Genomic DNA, 17,041 nt, shown 5'->3' on the forward strand with positions numbered 1-17,041 from the left:
TTGTATGGAGTGGTGGACATGAAGCAGCACTTCCTGAGAATAGGATGTGGCCAGATGGAATTTGTAAAGTTGAAGTTATTTTCAGGAAATCAGAATCACAAATAGGCTGAATCCGGTGCTGTCCGGCAGAAGAGTTTAGAGCTTCTCAGCATCTTTTTGGCAGTGAAATAAGAAAGGCATAGAAAGTAGTTTTAAAAATTGGTTTGGTTTTACAAAATAGCCAATAAGATAATCATAAAATAGAAGATAATCTAACAAGATAATTAGGATCAGAAGAGAACACAATCTCTAATGATATAACTGTCTAAAAAACTTGACCGTGAGAATATCCTGAATTGGTGGAAATCAAAGTTATCAATCTTGTTTTTATACTAGTACTTTTAGCCTGGAGGCCTGGGTTCTAATTCTTTAATTTACAGAATGGTATCTAAAGTGCTATTACCAAGTCATTCTTCTATAGACATTAAAAAACAAAACAAAACAAAAAAACCCCTAAAAACCCTGTTTTGCTCATTTACTTAAAGTCAACTCATAGCAATTTGCACTATTTGAAGGGGGCAATATCATGGATGATAGAAAATAGCAAATAATTTTTTAAATGTTGTATTTGAGTCTTCGGAAAATGTATTAGGTATTTGCATTTAAATAGCCATATGTCTCAAACTCTAGAAATTGCCAGCATTTCAAACAAAATAGTGTATCCTTGCTGAAAGGGTGAAGCGGTATGCTATATATTTATAAAACAGACTTTGTAACTCTAGACTGACTCAGTTTCACATAGTAAGGCTAGAATTAGTAGCTGTTTAATCTTGGATAAGTTATTTAACTTCTCTGTGACTCAGTTTCTTCAGTTATGAAGTGGTGATGAAATCAGTTCTTGCTTTATGGGGTTCCTATCAGGAGTAGATGGGACAAGATGGGGGATACACTTTGTACAAGGCTTGGCATCTTATTTTATGATGATACATGGTAAGATTCTCTCTCCTGCTTATTATATTTTATTTACTCCTGTAACTCTAGATATGTGGGTTAGAGAAAACATAGATCTTGGTTTTATTAACAGAATTACACAGAGTAGTTTACAAGGTCAAAATAGCCTATAAGAAATAGTTCCTGGGGCACCTGGGTGGCATAGTCGGCTAAACGTCTGACTCTTGGTTTTGGCTTGCGTCATGATCTCAGGGTCATGAGACTGAGCCCCATGTTTGGGCACTGTGCCCAGCCCAGAGTCTGCCTGGGATTCTCTTTCTCCCTCTCTCTCCCTCTCTCTCCCTCTGCCTCTCCCCCTGCACTTGTGCACACTGTCTCTCTCTCAAAACAAATAAACAAATAAAGAGTTCCTATACACCGAGAACTAGAAAGGACCCTGGAGAATGTCTGGTACATTCTCCCATCTGTTTGGGCTCAGATTCCCATGGACCAGTCATCTGCATCTTTCTCCTCTGATGACTGAGGGCTCACTACTCCCCAGGGGAGCCCGTCCCAGTGTAGGACAATTCATCATTAGGAAACTTGTCATTATGCTGGGATAAAATTTGCTTCTCTGTAGTTTCCATTCAGGGGCCCTGGCTCAGTTGTCCGTGGCGATTCAGAATAAATTTAATTTCTATTTTACGTGAAGATATTCCAGATACTTGAAGATGACTATTATGTCTTTTCTATGTCTGGTCTTTTCTGTGTCGGGTCTGCCAGTTTGCAGACCTTCAACCATTTCTCTCATCTCAAAGGCATGTTTGTGAGCCCTTCATAGGCCAGTGGATATATTCTGCAGACGGGACTCAGGCAGAGTGTGATGAATGGAACAGAATGGGACAGCTTGGGTGCACCCTGACCAAGACAAAGCAAAGCCGGGGAAGAGTTGTTATCAAGAGGTCTGGGTTTGAGGGCTGGCTCTGCCCTTCCTTAGCCGACAGAGGCCGTGGGCACGCCACTCAACCTTCACATGGTCTGTTGTCCTCTCAGGCATTTGTTCATGTGAAAATTCATCTTCTTAGATCTAGCCCATCTTATCAACCTTCTTCATTGAACATGTTATCTTTCCCTTCTGGCTTCTTTAAATTTATAAATATGATCGGCCTACTGTTATGTGCACATCCATGCCACTGATTAAAGTAAAATGTAAAACATGCCAAGTCCAACAGAGGCCTACAATAGAGCATTTGAAACCTATACCAGATTATCCATAATTTCATTTGTTTAATAGAGAAGTATTTATTAAGTGCCGACTCTGGGCTAAGCATGATGTTGTGTCCAGGGGATATAAAGATGAACAAGAGAGTTCCCAGCACTGTCCTCCTGAAACTGGAGTCTAGAGGGCAGCCTGTTAATTGGCATTTTTGGGCACTGTGGTTTAAAATTTTTTCAACCATTGTACCGGTCTTTGTTGGTACAAAGATAAAATCACAGCAATGTCTTGGTCACCCAGTTTAATAGCAAAAGATATTAATAATATTTACTTAATAATATTTACATAATAATTTTTTCTTTGAAAGTTTGTCTAGTATATTTTTAGAAGTCATGTGGCTAACATAACTATGTGAATTATCTATATTATTATTTGGGAAATGAATGACATGCCCTTAAATTGAAAATGTGTGCTTTGATAAGCAGTTCATGGACGTTGAACTTTGCTCCTCTGGTGGCCGTTCTCTATCTGGGGGAATTTTGTTCACCAGGAGACATGTGACAATGTCCAGAGACATTTTTGGTGTGTACAGTTGGGAGGAAGGAAGCTACGGGCATCTGGCAGGTAGACATGCTGCTAAGTATCTTACAGTGTACAGGTCAGCTCCTTTCATACCTGTCCAAGAAAGAATTAAGAATTATCTGGCCCCAAATGTCAGTGCGGAGGTTATAAAGCCCTGCTCTAGGGGATGCCTCGGTGACTCCGTGCGTTAAGTGTCTGACTCTTAATTTCGGCTCAGGTCGTGGTCTCAGGGTCATGAGATTGAGCTCCGCATTCAGTGGGGAGTCTGCTTGAGATTCTCTCCCACTCCCTCTGCCCCTCCCCACCCCATGCTCTCTCTTTCTAGAATAAATAAATCTTTAAAAAACAAACAAAACAACCCTGCTCTAGGGGAGGCGGTGTAACTGCATGGTTAGAGCTACAAACTGGAGAGTCCCAGGTTTGAAATCTGCCCTCAGTGACCACAATCTTGTACCTCAGGCTTCGCATATGCAAAATGAAGATGGTAACAATGCTGCCTTCGCCAAGAGGACTGATGAGGTCATGCATGGGAAACACTTAGTGTAGTGTCTGGCACAGAGGCAGGGACTAAAATAAATGGTGGTTATTTTTATTGTTCTGTCTGCTTTCTCTCTGAATACTACGCATTTTAATTGACACAAGCGAACTACTGTATATATAGATGTATCCAAAGAAATGGATAACCCTTCTATATCATGAAGAAATCTGCTGTTTTCCTGTGTTTAAAGAAACAACCCTCAGCAATTTGGTCTCCAAATGTTCACCAGCCCGTGAATCGGATGATAACCTCTGTGCTTAGCTGCCTGAAGTATTCCACCGATACGATGAACTGCCAAATGGATTAATTTTTTAATGACTACTTGAGGATTTTATTTCCAAATGCCAGTATGCCTCCCATTTTTAGACAAACATAAATGTTCCCAGTGTTACAGAGGTGAGAGCACAGACGAGGGGTAAAGGTAGATAAAACTGTAACACTTCAAAACTACAATGTGAATGAAAATGTACTTTGATCGCTAGATACTTTTTGCTTTAAATACAGTTGGTAGTGGTATTAAGGATAGCACAAAAAGTGTTGTTTAATATTTATTTATAAGATAACTCCTTGGGAGTTCTTGCCAGTTTGTGCAATTTATGGGCACAGATTTAGATTCTTATTTAATATCCAAAAAAAGCTTATAAGACCCATGCTCTCCAGTGTGGCTGCTTTTTTCAGTGATGTGATGATGGTGGGCCTTTGCAAAGTCATACTCCAGATGGGGCCTTGGACGCAGCGAATGGAGGGATTTGAAGAAGACAGAGATTGGAACTTGTGTTGTTTCTTGCGTTAGAAAATGAAGACAAGGCAACCTTTGGGCCTGTGTGTGGGTGGCACAGAGATGGCTGTAATGTCCAGGTGGTTTTTCCCTGGCCTGAAAAGGTGGCTAGTAGGTGATACTGTGCACTCTACACGTCTGTTCAAAACATTTTCATGGAAAAAGACCTTAGATACAGAGATTTAAGTGTTTACTTCCATCTGTTCTGATACTTATATCAGAGTGCTAATAATCTTTCAAATTAAAAAACATGTATTTGGTTGCCTTTCTAAATGAAAGTCCTTTAGCCAATTTCTAATTAAATTGCCAAATGAAATTACTTCTGTTGGTTTAAAAACAAACATTGGGAAGTTCATTGATTATTCATGATGTGTACAAATTAACCACATATTAGGACTTGATAATTTTACAAAGTCAATGACTTTATTGACTTTATAAAATAAAGTGATAATGAGTATGATATGAAATGTATAGTGTTCCTTCAGGAAAATATTATGTGTACAATAGTTTTAACTGCAGATTTTTATAAATACATCTAAAATACGTATGTATGCTCAGGTGCACACTTAAAATGTCTATCCAACAATTTATATCAACTACTGTTTAAAAAACTGTATAGTAATTTGTTGGTGGAAAGTGGAAACCAAAGTTTGGTTCCATGCAAAGATATCCACTAGAGGACAAGAAAGCTGCGCTGTTCATTTTTTCAGGCTATTTTGACCACAACCTTAACTTGAATCCTAGTAAACAACTCTCTCTGGGAACAAGGGGTAATTGAATCTTCATGCTAATTCTATCCTCGTTTTCTCTTGACTACTAGCTCCCAATTATGCCAACATATTACACTATGTACTGTTCTCTAGGAAAACACTAAGACCACCTTGTTCGTTCAACTAAGGTCAAACCTAAAAGGAAAGAAAAAAAAAACCAAACAGGCTGATGATTTACCTGTAATTTAGGACATTTTAGTTCCTCATGGGCACCTGTTTTTTTTTTAGGTTCACTTAGCTTATTTTAGTTATAAATCAGGTGCAAGAGCAGATAAGTGTAAGCATACTGACCACAAGTAATTTCAGTGTACGATTCTGTCCTCCTGCCAGATGTTGAACACAGTGTTACAGGTGCATGGTTGGCTTTGACCATTTGGCCATACGTCAGACAAACTTCAGTGACAACCAGAAGTAGCCATTGCCATGGAGTAGAATTATAATTTTATTAATAACCCTTTAATTAGCTGATACAGGAGGGAACATGTAGTCATTTAGTCATAATTGGTCTGGTGAATCCTCAGTACTTCAAGGGTAGAATTTGTGTGACTACTTGTTGGGAATAATTACCATTTGGTGAAGTGTCATCTTTATTCTGAAGAGTTATTGTGCATTTTTAACAACTTACATATGCATAAACACATTCAGTATTTAGGTAAAACTCAAAAACACACCAAAACAAATGGGAAGCCTTTAAAGTTTTTCCTCTTTTCTACCTTCCTCCTATCCACACCAGAATGAACATGCCAATAATAATTATTATTATTGGTCACAGGCGTATCTTGCCAATTTAGATAAATAATTTAAAGTAAGAAAGACCAAGTATTTCACATAAAATATTATAAATTCATCTAACTTGGTAATTCCATTAATTTTCTTTTATTTTCCTTCTAAAAAATGAAATCATCCCATATTTATTGAGAATCTACTACGTGTAAGATTCCAGCCAGGAGCTATTGAACTATAAAGAAATATCTCTTCCATGCAAGATACCTCCTTGCTCTCAACACGGTCGAGGCATTAGTTGGAATAGGGGCCAAACTTTTAATTAGATTGTTAAACATTCTTATAAATAAAAAAATATGCCCATTTCAGGCAGTGCTGTGTGCATGTATTTGACATTTGTACTTTGTAGGACATGACCTGCCCTTACTGCTTTGGAAGAAGAAATGAGTGGTACTGTTACAACTTTACTTTGCATATTTTAAAAAGATCGACCAGTTTATAGCTTCCCTTACTCTTTTATTGTAGTTATTAACTGATGTATTCCCATACCAAATGTGTTCTCTTTATGATTCCTTAAACTTCAAAAAAAATTGGATATACCTTGAGGGGAATTGGACTGTTTCTAGTTTGCATTGCACTTGAGTAATGCTTTGAGTTGAATATTTTTAGGGTTCTAAAATTAAGTTAATCCATATGTAATTATGAACGTTTTTAACCAGACAGTCCTGGTTAGCAGGAGATTGGCAGGTTATTCTGAAAAACTATTTAGCAAACCATGAATAGCAATTAAATGAGAAAAGACTAAATTTCTCTTTAAAATGGGTTGTTGCCATAATTTAATGTGGTGATATGATTTTCTATTTTTAATTGCTGTAGACAGTGCGTTTTGTAAAGTAGATTTTGTCATCTGCAAGCTAGATAGTTCCATAATTTTGTACCACTTACACTTTTTAATACTCAGTAAGTATTCTGCCTTTGCAGTCCCTTTTGATTCATGATGGGTAAAAGAAACAGGTTGGTAAAGGTCGTTTTTGTACCTCTTTAACAAATTGAGACCAAATGCATATCTTGGAGAAATGAAGTACTTCTTTTCATGAGACTTTATGACCTTATGTAATTTAGTATGCTTACTTTATAACATAGTGCTTTTATTCACAGAACAATTATACTTAATGTTGACATTTAAGATTTTTTTTTTTTAATTTGAATAATGAGAACTTTGCTCCATAACCCATGTCAATATGAGGATTCAGGGACGGTTTAAACCTGATGAATAAATACATCGTTCTTCCTTCCCACCCCCCGATACCAAGTACTAATGCTCTCCACAGTCCCTTACTCATTTCTTACTTGCAGAAGTCATTTTAGAAGGAATTTATGACAGTGCCATCTTTTAGTAAGTAACAATAAGTCACAGTCTACTGCCTATAATAACTAGATGTTCAGCTGCTTAAAATCACCTTTATCACTTAAAATGTGTTTTCTTTTGTCTCTAAATTAGCATAAAAATACAGAGGAGGCTATTTCTTCAATTAAATGTGAAAGATTAATCACTAGGCAATTTGTTTCACAATAGAAAATAATTAAATGTCAAAAATGGAATATTTACTTTTTACACTTTAAATGCCTGTGAAAAAAGGGGGAAGCACAAAAATTTGGTGCTATTTGCATATATTTTGACTGAGTTGCTACTAAGGTTTGCACCTAACCAAAATCTAGTAACTGACACCGGGATGACCTAATGCATTCATTCCTACTATAGTTCCTCATGCTGTTTTAGAAGATGCCATATTTTGTCCGTAACCAGAGTAGAATCTGGAGGGGGAGGAATGGCAGCAGTGGGTCGCAGATGCAGTGTTCCCGGTGTTCTGGGGATATGAATATTGCTTTTTTTTTTTTTTTGGAAAGCTAACCAGGATTTCCAAAGTACCATCACAGTGAACCAAGTGAAGATAAAAGTGATGTTACTTTTCTATTTCTCCCTTGCTCTTCTTTTTGCTGCGCTGCATGACTGATTCCAACACCACCAGATCAGAATGAACAATTAACTGTCTAATTATTCTAGCCACAGCAGCCCACAATGAAATCTTTATTCCGTGTTTACAGCAATCTTTGGCAGAGGCTGTCTTGCTGTTTCTAAACTAAGAAGAACTGCCCTTTGGCTCCTCTGGGCATCAGCTGCCTTGGTTTCAGCCTCGGATGCCAATAATCAGACTTCTTTTTCTTCCAAAGTGGACTTTTTTTTTTTTTTTAGGGTGAAAAGACCTATTCTCATCACCCCCCCATATATTCTGGCTGATTTATGTTCTAGCCCCTGCAGCTCTTCCTTCCGTCTCTCTTTACATTTTTCCTCTCTCCATAGAACACCACCAGGCAAAACCCCATTTTAAGTCCAAAATTGTAAAAAATGCTTAAGCAAACAGTGCTCACTACTATGAGGGAAGTAAAAGTACAACTGCTGGTTTATGGGTAGAGGGAAGTCAAGGAAATCCCTCCTGCTTTTCTAAACTGCTCATTTTCGAGCTCAAAAGGCATTCAGTAACTTCTCCACTAGGGGAAAACATACCCACTTTTCAGTGGCTCCCTTGATTACTTCCAACTATTTACTTAAATTCACCAACAGTTGCATGTCTTGGAGAAGCTTCAGAACTTGGGGAATATTTACAAATATATAAGGGGCTAAGAGAGTACGTCTGAATCTCTTTGAAATGGCAAGAGAAGACTATTCTACTGTACAGGCAGGGATAGAGAAATTACCGCCAATCCTTAGACAAGAGAAAGGCAGTACCTTAATGGAAGGAAGGAGGATAAAGCACCTTGGTTAGCCCTTTTTGGACTGATGGAGTGTCCTTCCTGAATGTGAGAGCAGACGAGAGCCAGTGCTGGGTCCGCTGCCCTGGACTGCTCAACTTTTTTTTTTTTTCTTTCCCAGAAGAACATTTCCCTGCTCTGCGAGGATGATGGCATCTTTTTTTTCCCATTCCAGTCTCCAAACCCTATGTGATGGTTCCCCTAACAACCCTTGGATCTCGTCTCTCAGCCCCCAGCACTTACTCCATTCGCATTGCCTTTCCTGTGAGAACTGGGTCATAAAATTTTACAGGGGAGAAAGGTAGAAGGGGGCGTTTCAGTAGTATAAACACTGATTAAATTCCCGGGCAACTCTCCCCAAATGAAAGATAATTTTTCTACAAGTATGCACAAGAATGTCAAGAATGCTAAGTCATTTTTATGTTTATACTTTCCTTTTCCATTTTAATTTTACACTGCCACATGGCACACATGCTAAAAATGTATCTCCGTAACCTGCAGTGTAGCAAACTTTTAACAAAACATTAAAATCCCGTATTTTAAAGACTGTCCTTTCCCAGGATGCTCCAAGCATTTTTTGGATACGAAATTAGATCATCTCACGACAACTGTCCTATTAGAATAGCATGGCTACTCGTGCATTGGCAAATAGGGAGAATCAGAAGCACTGGAAAGGAAAGGTCACACCAAAGTCAGTGGCGACAGCCTTAAGTAGACTCGGAGAGCTTGGTTTTCCAATTTATACTACTTCCCACTTGCTCCTCATTTGTCTCTTTTTTTGCTCTGGCAGGAAGTGATGACAGTTGACCTCACCTCCTCTACTTGGCTTAGCTCTGACACACTGTTCTCCCGCACTCTTGCCCTGTTTTCTCCATCATCAGCTGGCCAGCTCTCACCAGGGGCCAAGCCAAGAGGAGGCAACCGCAGGTGCCCTTGTGGCTGCCTCCAGTGTTGGGAACCGAAGCCTGCCCCTGCCAGGTCACATGGCCAGTGGGGCTGCGAGGGTCACCCGAAAATAAAAATTAATTTCCAGATTGTATAAATACATGAAAGGAAAACGCTGGGTCACGGATGGGGTTCCCAATTGGCACTGTCTACCCTGCTCCCCAGCCAGATACGGCTGGGCAAGGTGAGCTGATAAAAGTACAGTCTGTAGCATTGGTGCAATCAGAGTATACAGTTGCGACTTCTTGGTTCTGTCGTTTTTAAGTCGCTCGGATTCCTTAGCTGTGTGTCCCTGACACCACCACAGCTCTGAGAGGTAATTTTCTTTGGTGGAAGGACATCAGAGACTAGCAGGGATTGGGGGACATTTTATTTGGGGAGGGGCAGACTCAGTTTCCAGGCGACCTATTAACAGTCCGAAGACAAAATACTTCCTGGCCCTTGTGCCAGTAACAACAGCAGCAATAGTAATAGTAATGACAATGGCAATAATAAAGGCATAGTAAAGCCTGAATCCACCAGGATTCAACCCTCCCCCCAACCCCCAGGTGTTCTGCTGCCAGCCCTCTCTCTCTCTCTCCCTCTCTCTCTCTCTCTCTCTCTCTCTCTGCCAGGTCTCAGCACAAAAAAGGCTCTGGCAATGCCTCCAGGCTGCGCTCCAGGTTCCACCCCCCACCGCCCGCCCCCGAGGTGGATAGCCAGGCCGCGTCTCCTGCTTCAGCGTAAGTCCAGCCCACAGTCTCTCCTGTTGCTAAGGGCGAGCTGGGACTCCGCGTTAGCGTTTCTTTTACAAATCTGCAACTTTCACCCTATCCGACCTCCTAGCAGCCTCGTCACCCCAGCTCTCACCCCACGGCCACCACAACGAGCAAAACCCAAACACCCCGCGCGCAATTCAGAGCTTTCCCTGGGAGTGTCAGGGCCCGGAGCCAGGAAATCCGGGCAGTTGGAGATGTCCGGCAGGTGGCGGGGACCCCACCACTACATTCTCCTCCCACGGCTGAGCTCGAGCGGGGACGCGGCGAGAGGCGCGGACTGCGATCGGCCCCGCAGGCGCCTGAGCCACCCCCAAGCCCTGGTCTCCGGTCCCCCTTCCCGGCGCACATCCCCGAGTTGGGGACGCAGCCAGCCCTCGTCCATCGGCAGCCAGAGGGAGGCGTTGCCGCCCTCGGGGCAAATGAGAGCGAAGCCGGGGCCCAGCGCCGCCGCGAGTCGCGCTCTTGGGTCATCCGTCCCCATGCCCCCGCGCGCGCAGCCCCCGCCACCAGCGCGCAGCGTCCTCCGTCTGCCCCGCTGCGCCCCAGCTCCCTGCCCCGGAAAGCAGCTTCCCAGCTCGGGAAGCCCCTTCACATCCCCTTCCCCCAAAGTCCGAGGAAGTCCAACTCCGACCGGCCCGCAGGCTTGCGCGGCGGCTGGTACCTGCCGGGAGAGCATGGCGCGGAGAGGGACCGAGCGCAGCGCCGGGGGACGGCTGCAGGGAGCGAGCGGGCACCCGGAGCCCTGCGCCGCCCCGCTTCCGGAGCCTGGGGACAAACGCGCGGGGCCCCACCCGAGCACTCCCCTTTACCTGGTACGGCCGGCGACTCTCCGGGGACGTTCGGTCCAGATTGCTTCGGGGCAGGCGTCCAGCTCACATCGGTGCCAACCCCGCCGGGCGGCAGGTGTCCCGCTGGGTCCCTTCGCCCCCGCTTGTGACGTGCCCCCGCCCCCCACCCCCCTACCCCCTCTATCAAAAGTGTCACAGCTTTTCTGCCTTCAGATCTTTCGCAAAGTCTCCGCGCGGTCGCCAGGAGTTGGGCGGCAATGCCAGGCGCGCCAACCCCGCAGATGCCCTGCCCCGCCTTCCCACGGCCCCCCTGCGCTCGGCCCGGCCGGGGAGAAGAGCCGCCTCGTCGCGGTCACCGTCCCCGGAGCGCGGCGCGTGGTCCGCCTCCCCTCCCTCGCGCCTTCCCTAGCCCGAGTGGCTGCCGCCTGCCTGTGCCGCGGGTCCTCATTCCCCTGCTCATGAATATTCTGACAGAGGCTAATGCCGTGGAAGTAAATTGAATTAGCCAATTGGTGCCAGGAATGTGCGCTCTTTCCTTCTGAGGAGCTGTCTGGAACCCCACCAGATGAAAGCAATTAGAGTCCGGTTGGCACCCTGGGGTTTAGAGCAGTGAGGGGCAAAATGGGTTAATTCTTCAAATGCAGTTTAGATACCACATTTAAATGTTTAAACTCCTCTATTGGCTGAGAGAGTAAGGAAATGTTGAGAAGGAGCAAGAGGAAAGGAAGTAGGTAGTCCTGGGGACAGGAGGGATGTATCTACCCCCAAACTCCCCCTGAAGTTGAAGTGACTTGTTCTGCGTAGATTATGGATTCTGGAAGAGGCAGTTAATGAGAACTGGAAAAGATAGGCAAACAGGATCAGAAAGAAGATGAATATCAACCTGGGTTTAACCTTGACCTTGAGGATGCAACAGACATAATTTTCAGGAGGAGGAGTGGGGAGAGATGGCAGAGGGAGAGGAAAACCTCTCATTTACTTTTAAGAATTTCTCCAAATGCTGTCATTTTCTTCCTTTGTCTTCATACCAGTGGGGATTTTAAGCCTTTGGGTGAAGTAGAGATGGGACAGAGTTCTCTGCCTGGCAACAGTTTCAGAGGAGGAAGCTGAGACCATCCTCTGGTGAAGAGAGCCTTCTGAATCACACAGTAACTATGACAAAGTCATTCCAGAAGGCAGTTTCTCTTTACAGTCCAAGCTTTTTGGTTGTGGGGTCAGATAAGGTCGACAGGAGAGACAGCCTCTCCTTTGTCCTGCCTCCTACCCTCCAATGCCAAGTTCTTCCCAAGTTATTGACCACAACTTAGATTTAGTCAGTGGGTAGAGGGGAATCTCTGCCCAGTTCTGCATCCACATCTCTCTCTCTCTTTACAGTCTTAAGGGGCATTGCTTCTAGGATTTCTAACCTCCCCCCACATCACCAATTTTCTAAATACAGAAACTTATTTTGATTGAATTGATTGGTTACTAAATGTTTGACTTGTACTTGTGGCCGAATAATCTATGTATCCACAACTGATAAAAGTATGTGTATAAGTAACTGATACAATTCCCAAATTAATAAATACCCCGGTTAAGGCAGTTGAGCCATATTTGATAGGTTTCAGCGAGGCCTAGAATTGGAACTCACAGTTGTAACAGTAACTATTATTTCAGCAGTCAGTGTTTATTGAGAACTTGTTATGTGACAGACAGATGCATTACAGGAATCATCTCATTTAATCTTTCCAACTACTCTATTGAGGACACACTATTATTTTTCCATTTTAATAGATGAGGAAGGTGTGGCTCAGAAAGGTAAGTAGTATATATAATGAGGGGAGTTGGGGAAGATGAACTTTGATTCAAAGCATCCTAATCAATATGCCAGAGTCTTCAGGTCCCCAAGAGCTTATACTGCCTTCTTCTCTAAAAAAAAAAAAGAAGAAGAAGATAGCGGGAGGGGAAGAATGAAGGAGGGGGAAATTGGAGGGGGAGACGAACCATGAGAGAGGATGGACTCTGAAAAACAAACTGAGGGTTCTAGAGGGGAGGGGGGTGGGAGGATGGGTTAGCCTGGTGGTGGGTATTAAAGAGGGCACGCTCTGCATGGAGCACTGGGTGTTATACACAAACAATGAATCATGGAACACTACATCAAAAACTAATGATATAATGTATGGTGATTAACAAAACAATAAAAAATTAAAAAAAATAAAAAGAGAACCGGTATCTTTGTGTTTTGTTGAAGTGATTTCTCCGTGGTGCTTAATTTCCTACCAAAATTTAGAGAAAAAAAACAAAACAAAACAGGGTTTTTGTTTTGTTTTTGGTGGGGGGGCATGGTGTGCTTAGCTTAGTGTGTTACCGTGTTGGGCCACAGGGTGCCTGAATATTTGGTCAGCGTTATTCTGGGTGTTTCTCTGAGGGTGTTTTGGGTGAGAGTAACATTTAAATTGGTTGACTAAATAAAGCAGATTGCTCTTCCCAAAGTGGGTGGGCCACTGAAGTCCGGAATAGAATAAAAAGGCTGACCCTCTGAATAAGAGAATTCTCCTGCCTGATGGCCTTGGAACTGGCTCTGCAGGTTTTGGATTTGCCAGCCTCCATAATTGCATGAGTCAATTCCTTATTATTTATCTGTCACCTATTGGTTCTGTTTCTCTAGAGAACCTTGACTAAGAGATGGATGCCTTCAGAAAATACTGCTATTTCTGAATTTCCCATGAATGTCTGAATATTTCCATCTACCAACACATGCTGTATAATATACAAAAATACACATTTTTTTACTTAAGATTTTCTAGACCCATTATTAATAAGGGAGGAACAATTGTATATATACGTATTTATATGGATGAGACTTCATCAGATTTAAATAAAATATAATCTTTGAAGAACTCAACAATGGACTATGATAGGTTTGCTTAAAGCAAGGTTTATAGATACACGAGGGGAGAAATTTTAATATTACAGTGTTAGGAGTAAAAATGATCAGGCTAAATCTCTCAATTCAACAGTTGTTGAGTACCTATTAAATGCAAGGCACATTTCTATTCAGACATTTTCTATTGAAGTTCACAGTCAAATCACTTAAAACAGTTGAGTGTCTGCCATATTTTATTCTCTGAAACTTTGGGTAGTTTAAAATCCTTTGTAAAAAAAAGTATATACTGTTTTATCCCTGTATTAAATATTTAAGATTTTCCCCATCATGATTCTTCCCTTACAATGCTCTGTTGGATCTTTCTTTTATAGAGTATCCTCTTAGGATTTAGAGGCAATATATCACAGAAAAGTCTTCAGATGTTGGAATGTTTATTTATATGAATATGTTAACATGATTTTAGGGCCCATCAAATGTTACCAGGATGAGTGCTTTCCATATGTCCCCCACAGTTCAGTGGGCAGTGTTGGGGGAGGACTTCGAGAGTCTGAGGTAGGACAGTGGTTTGGGAGTGTGCGGCAGTCTTGGGCAAGCCATTCACCTTTTGAGCCAGCCAAGTTAGCACCTCTGCAAAGTGGAAATAATAATACTGTATTTATTGGGTATTTGCTATTTACAGATTGCTCTCCCATATGCTGTCTCATTCTATCCTCCAAGTAATTCCATCCTCCTTGTAAATTCAGCATTGTTTCCATATTTAATTGACGAGGAATATCAAGCTCACAGAGATTCAGTAGCACTCTGAGCTTCTCCTAGAAACAGATAGAATGGGAACTTTGATCCAGTGACAAAGTCACCTTCTCAGTAAAGCCAACTTTTACATCTCTCTCTGTCCAGCCTCCCTACCCCCTCCACACACACTTCTTTTTCCAGCAGAAATACAATCCTCTTCTTTGTGTTCCCCTAGGACGTCTAAGATGCACAAAGAAATAATTAGAACACAATGTGTTGTCTCTACCACTAACCAAGAGCAACCTGAAATCAGGAACCTTGTCTTAATCACTTTTGTATCCCCAAATTTAGCTTAGTGGGAGGCACTCAGGAAGCCTACCAACACCAATCGTGCACACTTCAGAAAATGTGTCCCGTTGACTTTCCTGGGCTATTAGGATTAAATGAAATAGTTAACAGGGGCTTTGGAAATTTAAAAATACCATGTAATGATACTATTATTATTGGTCAAAAGTAGATTCAGAAATAAATATAGTAACTTTAGCCTTGACCTCTGGCTGATAAATTCTATGGGTGAGAAAGCAGGTTGATCATTTTTATGTCAGCTACTGTTATTTAGGACACGGATGGATAACACTTGCTCAAATTATAATCATCTGGTTTAGTAGTACTAAACTGGCCCATTAAGCAAGGAGGTATTAGTCTGGGAAAGGTGAGTGAATGTGGTGTGTGTGTGTGTGTGTTTAATCTTTCTGCATTTTAAGGGTGTTTTCTGTGAATGAGCAGCTTCAGCGGAGAGCATGGTTGTATTTCTCTAAGGAAGGGATCTGCTTTTTTCCTATGGGATGATCTTTATTAAGAGCTCCCAAGGTCACCAAGCTAACGACAGAGCTGGGGTTCTTGACCCTCGTTCAATGTTATTTTTGCTACCCCACCCTGACCCTGATTGGCAGCCACTGCCCATCCAGTGTGGTTTATGGTTTTACAATTGAGATGAGTGGTAAGCAGCTCAATACCTCCTTATAATTAGTCTCCTGAGTCAGCTAATACTCTTCCAATGCAATTCCATGATCTAGATTATCAGTATTATCCATTCAAGATATTTTTTGGATTTGTAATGGTAATTACTTAGTAGAACTGATGACAGTGACACATTAAAAACACTTTTGCGGCTTCATAGCCTGTCTTACCTTAAATATTCATTACAGAACAGTTGTTAAAATAAAAACACGCACACATATTCACAAAACCAGCAATTCCTGTTCATCTACAGGTTCGTTCTTCTCTGGAGCATTGATGTACGAGTCAGATGATTCTCTGTACTGATTTTACTAAGGCCATTTGCAGTTCTGTGTTACTTTACTTTTGTTTTGGTGTAACATGTGCATTTATCTGTCCTCTGAATTTGTAGGTTAATCAATCAGTGATTTTCTGTCATTCTCAGAAGAAATTGGTTCCCTCACAGTTGATGCCTGTCAGTTCCTGTCTGTTTCACTGTGTTTGTGATTCTGGTGGGAGGTAAACGCACCCCACCACCATCACCTCCAAGGAGAACTAGCTGTAGAAACATTCAGTGCTTGTGACAACATTCTGGAAGTTGACGCTGCTGATCCATTCAGTCGAATCTGACAGACTTGAATACAGTATCCTTGCTGTGGACAAGATGCTGTGCTAGTTATTATAAATAAACCAGTGACTACTCTCAGGGAGTTTATAATCTGGGAGAAGGGCCTTGATATTTAGCAAAGTAAAAGATCTAAGGCAGAAATGGATAGTTTCTATTAAAAAATAAAAAATGGAGTGCTGTGGGAAGCCCAATTAGAGAGAGATTTTTTTTTTTCCAGTGGAGATAGAAGAATGGGACAGAAGAATGCTTAATGGAAGGGGTGCTGGTTGGTCGGGTTCTGAAGACTGGACATTGCTTGGATATGGGGGAAGGGGGGATTCCCAGTGGTCAGAGGGAGAGGCCTGGGAAAGCACAGGGTGATTTTGAGGGACTGCTGTGACTGCAGTTAGTCCAAGTACACATGACATTAAAAGGAGATACATCTAGAAGGGTAGGTGGCGTCCAGAGGGCCTCAGATGCCATGTGGAGAAACGTATATGTTATAACATAGGCCAGGAGGAAGGTGTTGCTTTTGAGCCAGGGAGTGACCTAACTGCGGCTGTGTTTATATTTGTGTGTGGCGTTTGGAGGTGGGGGACTGATGGGATGGGGACAAGCTGGGAGACTTGCAGCAGCTGAAGCAAGATGTGATAATGGCCTGAGCCAGGAATGTGGCAGCAGGACCTGAGAGGGGAGGAGAGGTAGAAAAGCAGTGTGGCAGGTGTGTCAACATTACATTGAAATAATGTCTTTTTATCTGCCTCTCCTGCATGTTTCTTGTCTCAGCAGCCTTCCCTTTCTGTCTCTCTCTCATAAACACACACACACACGCGCGTACACACACACAGAGGCATAGTGCAGTACATACATGGATGCACAGATAGGTACATGCATATACACATACACACCTTCATGTACACACACATGCATATGCATGTATGTATGTGATACACACACATTGAGCTCCTCAAGAGCATAGTTTGCATCTTTCTCTTTGTGTCTCCATACCTAGCACGGTG

The 17,041-nt window shown here is 42.3% G+C and overlaps 1 protein-coding gene across 7 annotated transcripts in view; it reads right to left on the reverse strand.

Annotated features, from left to right (window-relative positions):
• The window catches only part of CDH20 (cadherin 20), a 204,283-nt gene extending 193,293 nt beyond the window's left edge, over window positions 1-10,990 (reverse strand). For 3 of the 7 annotated variants that reach the window (XM_064578803.1, XM_064578799.1, XM_045886612.2), the window contains exon 1: window positions 10,840-10,980. The gene's annotated coding sequence lies outside the window, so the exon portion shown is untranslated. Of the gene's footprint in view, window positions 1-10,839 lie in introns of all 7 variants that reach the window. The other 4 variants (XM_064578804.1, XM_064578802.1, XM_064578800.1 and 1 more) reach the window with 3 other exon arrangements.
• Between the last annotated feature and the right edge of the window lie 6,051 nt (window positions 10,991-17,041).

The sequence above is a fragment of the Mirounga angustirostris genome, unplaced genomic scaffold (genome assembly GCF_029215605.1).
Source record: "Mirounga angustirostris isolate CCGP_5_RB_7025 unplaced genomic scaffold, mMirAng1.0.hap1 SCAF_14, whole genome shotgun sequence".
Taxonomy (NCBI): Eukaryota; Metazoa; Chordata; class Mammalia; order Carnivora; family Phocidae; genus Mirounga; species Mirounga angustirostris.